Here is an 8,245-nt window from a genome sequence, read left to right on the forward strand (position 1 = left end):
AGTTGTTTTGTCTGGGATATCTCAAATCTGGACTTTTTCTACTTCACCTTCAGGTTGTGGGGGGAGTTCGTCCCGCCTCTGAGCTCCACCGAGTTCGATTGTGTTGAATTCTTTTCCTCTGCTTCTGAGGTTTAAACTTTCATTGTAGCAGCGGCGCACCGTCTTCTGGTATGCTCTTATTGTAGCTATTCCTTCTACAGTTGGGAATTTCATGCATAGATATGGAGTCGAGACTACTGCGCCGAGCTGATTCAATGTTGTCTGACCTATTAAGGCATTGTAGGCTGAACTTACGTCGACCACGATGTAGTCTATCTTGAGTGTTCTTGACTGGTTTCCTTTTTCAAAGGTCGTGTGTAGTGAGATGTATCCAAGTGGTTGAACTAGGGTGTCTTCCAGTCCGAATAGGCTATTTGGATATGCTTTGAGTTCTTTTTCTTCTAGGCCGAGTTTGTCGAAGGCAGTTTTGAATAAGATGTCGGCAGAGCTTCCTTGGTCTAGCAGTGTGCGGTGGAGATTTGCGTTTGCCAATACGATAGTAATGACCATAGGATCGTCGTGTCCTGAGATGATGCCGGATGCGTCTTCTTTGGTGAAAGTAATTGTGGGGATGTCGGGTGTTTCCTCTCTTCCCTCGACGTGATATACTTCCTTAAGATGTCTTTTGTGAGATGATTTGGAGATCCCGCCTCCCGCGAATCCTCCGTGTATCATGTGGACTTGTCTCTCGGGTGTACGAGGTGGTCTTTCTGCCTGTCCGACATCTTCATCCCTTCTTCTTTTTCTGGGATCGTCTGCTCGGCTCGTCAAATACCGATCTAATTTTCCTTCTCTTACCAGTTTTTCTATGATATTTTTTAGGTCAAAATATTCGTTGGTGGAATGTCCATAGATTCGATTATATGTGCAATATTCTGCCCGGTTTTCTCTTCCTTTTTTGCTTTTGAGTGGTCGAGCTGGAGGTATCTTTTCAGTATGGCATACTTCTCTGTAGATATCCACAAGGGATACCCGAAGAGGGGTATAATTGTGGTATTTTTTGATCTTTTCCCCATGTTTATCTTCTTTTTTCTTGGATTCTTTGTCCTTATCTCGGGAGGAGTAGGAGAATCCAGATTTTGAGGTCTCTCCTAGTCGAGAGTTTTCCTCTATGTTGATATACTTCTTTGCTCATTCTTATACCTCATTTAGAGATGCGGGATGCTTTTTTGATATGGATTGGCTAAAAGGCCCTTCTCGTAGGCCATTGATGAGGCCCATGATGCCCGCTTCTGTGGGCAGACTTTGTATGTCTAGACATGCCTTGTTGAATCTTTCTATGTAACTGCGGAGACTTTCCCGATCTCCTTGTTTGATTCCTAATAGACTTGGGGCGTACTTGGTTTTGTCTTTGTGGATAGAGAATCTGGCTAGAAACTTTTTGGCTAGGTCGTCGAAGCTTGAGATGGACCTGGGGGGTAGATTATCGAACCACTTGATCGCCATTTTTATTAAGGTAGTCGGGAAGGCTTTGCAGCGGACTACGTCTGAGGCGTCAGTGAGGTACATTCGACTCCTGAAATTACTGAGGTGATGGCTAGGATCTGCCGTGCCATCATATAAAGCCATATTCAGGAGTTTAAAATCTTTTGGGATTTTGGTCTTCATGATCTCCTTGGTAAAAGGGTCTTGGTCTTTGCGGGAGCTGCCCTCGTGAGTGGATCGAGTCGCTTTAGTTTTGAGATCGGCTTCGAGTTTTAAGAGTTTGTCCACCAATTCCCGGCGTTGCCTTATCTCCCTTTGTAGGTCCTTCCCAGCTTCTCACTGATTTTGGGCTTCTTCCTCAAGTTGTTTTAAACGATCTTGAAGCGTCTCAAGGGCTCCTGGGTTTGGTGAATTCTTGTCTCTGTTAGGTTGCAGGATATCTTTTGGTGTAGTGTCCGCGTTTTTGTGCGGCGTTCTGTCGTCTAGATCTGAATCATGGTTGTTGTCATGGTCATCCGCCATGGTGATTGGATGACTTTCAGGTTCCCTAGCAACGGCGCTAATGTTCCGAGTGTTACCTGAAACTGTAGGTTGATCTCGGACGAGATCTTCTGTACTTGTCGGACGAGATCAGACACAACCGCGCTGACCAGTACAGAAGATCTCGTCCGAGATTGACCTATAGTTTCAGGTAACCCTCAGAACATTGGCACCGTTGCCGGAGAACCTGGAAGTCATCCCATCATCATGGCAAACAACCTTGACAACGACCACGACTCTAATCTAGAGGACAGGACGCCGCACAAGAACACGCAAAGATAAGAGTCCACCAAATGTAGAAATTCTAGAGGCAGTTCAGGCTCAACAAGAACGTCTTAAACAACTAAAAAAAAGCCAAGTATCAAGGAGAAGCCGAGAAGGACCTCAGAAGGGAAACTAGGTGATGCAAAGAGCTGGAAGACAAACTATTATAGCTTGAAGCAGATCTAAAAAAGACTACTCGATCCAATCACGAGGGTAATCACCACAAGGATCAAGACCCATTCACCAAAGAGATTATGAAAGCCAAAGTCCCAAAAGACTTTAAAACTCCCGACATGACCCCGTACAATGGCACCTCAGATCGAAGCCAACATCTCAGTAATTTCAGAAGCATAATGTATCTCACTGATGCCTCGGATGTAATCCGGTGCAAAGCCTTCCCAACTACCTTAACCAAAACAGCAATTAAGTGGTTCGACAGCCTACCCCCGAGGTCCATCTCAAGCTTTGGCGACTTAGCGAGAAAGTTCCTTGCTAGATTCTCCATCCAGAAGGACAAAGCCAAGCATGCCCCAAGCTTGTTAGGGATCAAGCAAGGAGATCAGAAAAGTCTTCGTAACTACATGAAAAGATTCAACAAAGCATGTCTGAACATACAAAGTTTGCCAACTGAAGCAGCCATTATAGGTTTCATCAATAGCCTATGAGAGGGGCCTTTTAGTCATTCCATATCAAAGAAACATCCCACATCTCTGAATGAAGTACAAGAACGAGCAGAAAAGTACATCAACATGGAGGAAAACTCTCGACTAGGAGAGACCTCAAAATCCGGATCCTTTTACTCCTCCCGAGATAAGGATAAAGAGTCCAAGAATAAAGAAGATCAGCATGGAGAGAAGATCAAGAAATACCACAATTACACCCCTCTCCGGGTGTCTCTCGTGGAAGTATACCGAGAAGTATACCACACTGAAAAAATCCCACCACCTCGCCTATTTAAAAGCAAAAAGGGAGGAGGAAATCGGATGGAATACTGCGAATACCATCGAATCTATGGACATCCCACCAACGAGTGCTTCGACTTAAAGAATATCATAGAGAAATTGGTAAAAGAAGGGAGACTAGATCGGTACCTAGCCAGTAAGACAAATGAGCCCAGAAAAAGAAGAAGAGATGAAGAGGTCGGATGAACAGAACGACCACCTTGTACCCCAGAGAGACATGTTCACATGATACATGGAGGATTTGCGGGAGGAGGAATCTCCAAATCATCTCGCAAAAGACACCTCAAATAAGTATATCACGTCGAGGGAGGAGAAGGAGCACCCGACCTCCCTACTATTACTTTCACTAAAGAGGACGCAGCTTGCATCATCTCAGGACATGACAATCCCATGGTCATCACTATTATATTGGCCAACGCTAACCTCCACCGCACACTGGTGGACCAAGGAAGTTCAACTGACATCTTGTTCAAAACCGCCTTTGACAAACTCGACCTGGAAGAAAAAGAGCTCAGAGCATATCTGAACAGCTTATTCGAATTAGGAGACACTCCAATTCAACCACTTGGATAAATCTCGCTACACACAACCTTTGGAAAGGGAAACTGGTCAAGGACACTGATGAACAGATAATTTATACGCTTTTTGGCATTACTTTTAGGTAGTTTTTAGTATGATCTAGTTACTTTTAGGGATGTTTTCATTAGTTTTTATGCTAAATTCACATTTCTGGACTTTAATATGAGTTTGTGTATTTTTCTGTGATTTCAGGTATTTTCTGGCTGAAATTGAGGGACCTGAGCAAAACTCTGATAAGAGGCTGACAAAGGACTGCTGATGTTGTTGGAATCTGACCTCCCTGCACTCGAAATGGATTTTCTGGAGCTACAGAACTCCGAATGGTGTGCTCTCAATGGCATTGGAAAGTAGATATCCAGAGATTTCCAGAAATATATAATAGTCCATACTTTATTCGAGATTTGACGACGTAAACTGGCGCTCAACGCCAGTTCCATGCTGCATTCTGGAGTCAAATGCCAGAAACACGTCACGAACCAGAGTTGAATGCCCAAAACACGTTACAACTTGGCGTTCAACTCCAAGAGAAGCCTCAGCTTGTGGATAGATCAAGCTTAGCCCAAGAACACACTAAGTGGGCCCCGAAAGTGAATTTATGCATCAATTACTTACCTTTGTAAACCCTAGTAGCTAGTTTAGTATAAATAGAACTTTTTACTAGTTTATTAGATATCTTTGATTGTATTATTCAATCTTTTGGACGTTTAGTTCTTAGATCTGGGGGCTGGCCATTCGGCCATGCCTGGACCTTTCACTTATGTATTTTCAACGGTGGAATTTCTACACACCATAGATTAAGGGTGTGGAGCTCTGCTGTACCTCAAGTTTTAATGCAATTACTACTATTTTCTATCCAATTCGAATTATTCCTGTTCTAAGATATTCGTTGCACTTCAACTTGATGAATGTGATGATCCGTGACACTCATCATCATTCTCACCTATGAACGCGCGTGACTGAAAACCACTTCTGTTCTACCTTAGACCGGGCGCATATCTATTGGATTTCTTGATCAGAATCTTCGTGGTATAAGCTAGAATTGATGGCGGCATTCATGGGAATCCAGAAAGTCTAACCTTGTCTGTGGTACTCCGAGTAGGATTCCGGGATTGAATGACTGTGACGAGCTTCAAACTCTTGAAGGCTGGGCGTTAGTGACAGACGCAAAAGAATCACTGGATTTTATTCCAACCTGATTGAGAACCAACAGATGATTAGCCATGCTGTGACAGAGCATTTAGACCATTTTCACTGAAAGGATGGGATGTAGCCATTGACAACGGTGATGCCCTACATACAGCTTGCCATAGAAAGGAGTGATGAAAAACTAGAAGGAAGAAGTAGGAAAGCAGAGATTCAGAAGGAACACAGCACCTCCATACACCTATCTGAAATTCCCACCATTGAATTACATGAGTAACTTTATCTTTATTTTCTGTTTATTTTATTATATTTATTTAGACCAATAATCTCTTAATCCAGTTAAATCCATCTGACTGGGATTTACAAGATGACCATAGCTTGCTTCATACCAACAATCTCTGTGGGATCGACGCTTACTCATGTAAGGTATTACTTGGATGACCCAGTACACTTGCTGGTTAGTTGTGCGGAGTTGTGACAAAGTGTGATTCACGTTTGAGAGCACCAAGCCTTTGGAGCCATTGTTGATGATCACAATTTCGTCCACCAAGTTTTTGGCGCCGTTGCCGGGGATTGTTCAAGTATGGACAACTGACGGTTCATCTTGTTGCTCAGATTAGGTAATTTTCTTTTTATTTTCCTTTCAAAAAAAGTTTTCAAAAATCTTTCAAAAATTTTTTCTTTATTTTCGTTTTTCAAAAATATAATTTTCGAAAAAAAATAATAATAAAAATACAAAAAAAATCATAAAATCATAAAAACCAAAAATATTTTGTGTTTCTTGTTTGAGTCTTGAGTCAATTTTTAAGTTTGGTGTCAATTGCATGCTTTAAAAATTTTTCTTGCATTTTTCGAAAATTCATGCATTCATGGTGTTCTTTATGATCTTCAAGTTGTTATTGACAAGTCTTTTTGTTTGATCTTGGTGTTTTCTTGTTTTGTGTTGTATGTTGTTTTTCATATGCATTTTTGCATTCATAGTGTCCATGCATTAAAGAATTCTAAGTTTGGTGTCTTGCATGTTTTCTTTGCATCAAAAATTTTTCAAAAATTATAGAACCATATCTTTTATTTTCTTGTTAGTTAAGTAATTAATTTTAATTTTAAAAATTAAATCTTTTTCAATCCTATCTTTTTATCATATCTTCTTATCTTATCTTTTTATCATATCTTTTTCAAAATTTTATCTTTTTCAAAAATTTGATTTCAAAATATCTTATCTAACTTCTTATCTTCTTATCTTTTCAAATTTGATTTTAATATCTTTTTCAACTAACTATTTGACTTTTTGTTTGTTTCTTATCTTTTTCAAAACCACGTAACTACTTTTCCCTCTTTAATTTTTGAAAATATCTCATCTCTTTTTCAAAAATTCTTTTTAATTGTTTTAAATTTTAATTTTAATTATATGTTATCTTTAATTTTCGAAAATCATTAACTACTTTTTCAAAATTATTTTCGAATTCTCCCTTTCTTCTCTTCTTCTATTTATTTATTTATTTACTAACACTTCTCTTCACCTCTCTTCATCTCCAATCACTGCCTCTATCCTCGCCCTTGTGATTGGATTCTCCACTCTTATTCTTTTCTTCTTCTACTAATAATAAGGATCCTCTTTGTCCAGATATAGAGGATTCCTCTTCCTTTTTCTTTTTCTCTTCTCTTTCATATGAGCAGGAATAAGGAAAAAGGCATCTTTGTTGAAGCTGATCCAGAACCTGAAAGGACTCTGAAAAGGAAACTAAGAGAAGCTAAATTACAACAATCCAGAGGCAACCTTTCTGAAATTTTCGAAAAAGAGAAGGAGATGGCAGCCGAACCCAACAACAATAATGCAAAGAGGATGCTTGGTGATTTCACTAAACTAACGTCCAAGTTTGATGGAAGAAGCATCTCAATTCCTGCCATTGGAGCAAACAATTTTGAGCTGAAACCTCAATTAGTTGCTTTGACGTAACAGAACTGCAAGTTTTATGGACTTCCATCTGAAGATCCTTATCAGTTTTTAACTGAGTTCTTGCAGATTTGTGAGACTGCTAAGACAAATGGAGTAGATCCTGAAGTCTACAGGCTCATGCTTTTTCCTTTTGCTGTAAGAGACAAAGCTAGAACATGGTTGGACTCACAACCTAAAGATAGCCTGGACTCCTGGGATAAGCTGGTCACGGCCTTCTTGGATAAATTCTTTCCTTCTCAAAAGTTGAGCAAGCTTAGAGTGGATGTTCAGACCTTCAAGCAAAAAGATGGTGAATTCCTCTATGAAGCTTGGGAAAGATACAAGCAGATGACCAAAAAGTGTCCTTCTGACATGTTTTCAGAATGGACCATATTAGATATATTCTATTATGGTCTATCTGAGTTTTCCAAAATGTCATTGGACCATTCTGCAGGTGGATCCATTCACTTAAAGAAAACGCCTGCAGAAGCTCAAGAACTTATTGACATGGTTGCAAATAACCAATTCATGTACACTTCGAGAGGAATTCTGTGAATAATGGGACGCCTCAGAGGAAGAGAGTTCTTGAAATTGATCCTCTGAATGCCATATTGGCTCAGAACAAAGTGTTGACTCAGCAAGTCAACATGATTTCTCAAAGTCTGAATGGATGGCAAAATGCATCCAACAGTACTAAAGAGGCAGCTTCTGAAGAAGCTTATGATCCTGAGAACCCTGCAATAGCAGAGGTAAATTACATGGGTAAATCTTATAGAAACACCTATAATTCATCATGGAGAAATCATCCAAATTTCTTTTGGAAGGATCAACAAAAGCCTCAACAAGGCTTTAATAATGGTGGAAGAAACAGGCTAAGCAATAACAAGCCTTTTCCATCATCTTCTCAGCAACAGACAGAGAATTCTGAGCAGAGCCCCTCTAATTTAGCAAATTTAGTCTCTGATCTGTCTAAGGCCACTTTAAGTTTCATGAGTGAAACAAGGTCCTCCATCAGAAATTTGGAGGCACAAATGGGCCAGCTGAGTAAGAAAGTCACTGAAACTCCGCCCAGTATTCTCCCAAGCAATACAAAAGAAAATCCAAAAGGAGAGTGCAAGGCCATTGGTGTAATCAATATGGCCGAATGCACAAGGAAGGAAAAGGATGAAAATCCTAGTGAGAAAGACCTCTTGGGACATTTCTCAAACAAGAAGGAGTTCCCTATTGAGGACCTAAAGGAATCTGAGGCTCATATAGAGACCATAGAGATTCCACTAAATCTCCTTCTGCCATTCATGAGCTCTGAAGACCATTCTTTCTCAGAAGTGGATGAAGATGTGACTGGAGAGCAAGTTGC

At 40.4% G+C, this 8,245-nt stretch overlaps 1 non-coding gene across 1 annotated transcript; it reads right to left on the reverse strand.

Annotated features, from left to right (window-relative positions):
- Nucleotides 1-7,158: 7,158 nt before the first annotated feature.
- Nucleotides 7,159-7,262, reverse strand: LOC130972242 (small nucleolar RNA R71). The gene has a single exon (XR_009083434.1). It is a non-coding gene; the product is annotated as a small nucleolar RNA R71 (small nucleolar RNA).
- Nucleotides 7,263-8,245: the final 983 nt, after the last annotated feature.

This window comes from Arachis stenosperma, chromosome 3, assembly GCF_014773155.1.
Source record: "Arachis stenosperma cultivar V10309 chromosome 3, arast.V10309.gnm1.PFL2, whole genome shotgun sequence".
In the NCBI taxonomy this organism is placed as follows: domain Eukaryota; kingdom Viridiplantae; phylum Streptophyta; class Magnoliopsida; order Fabales; family Fabaceae; genus Arachis; species Arachis stenosperma.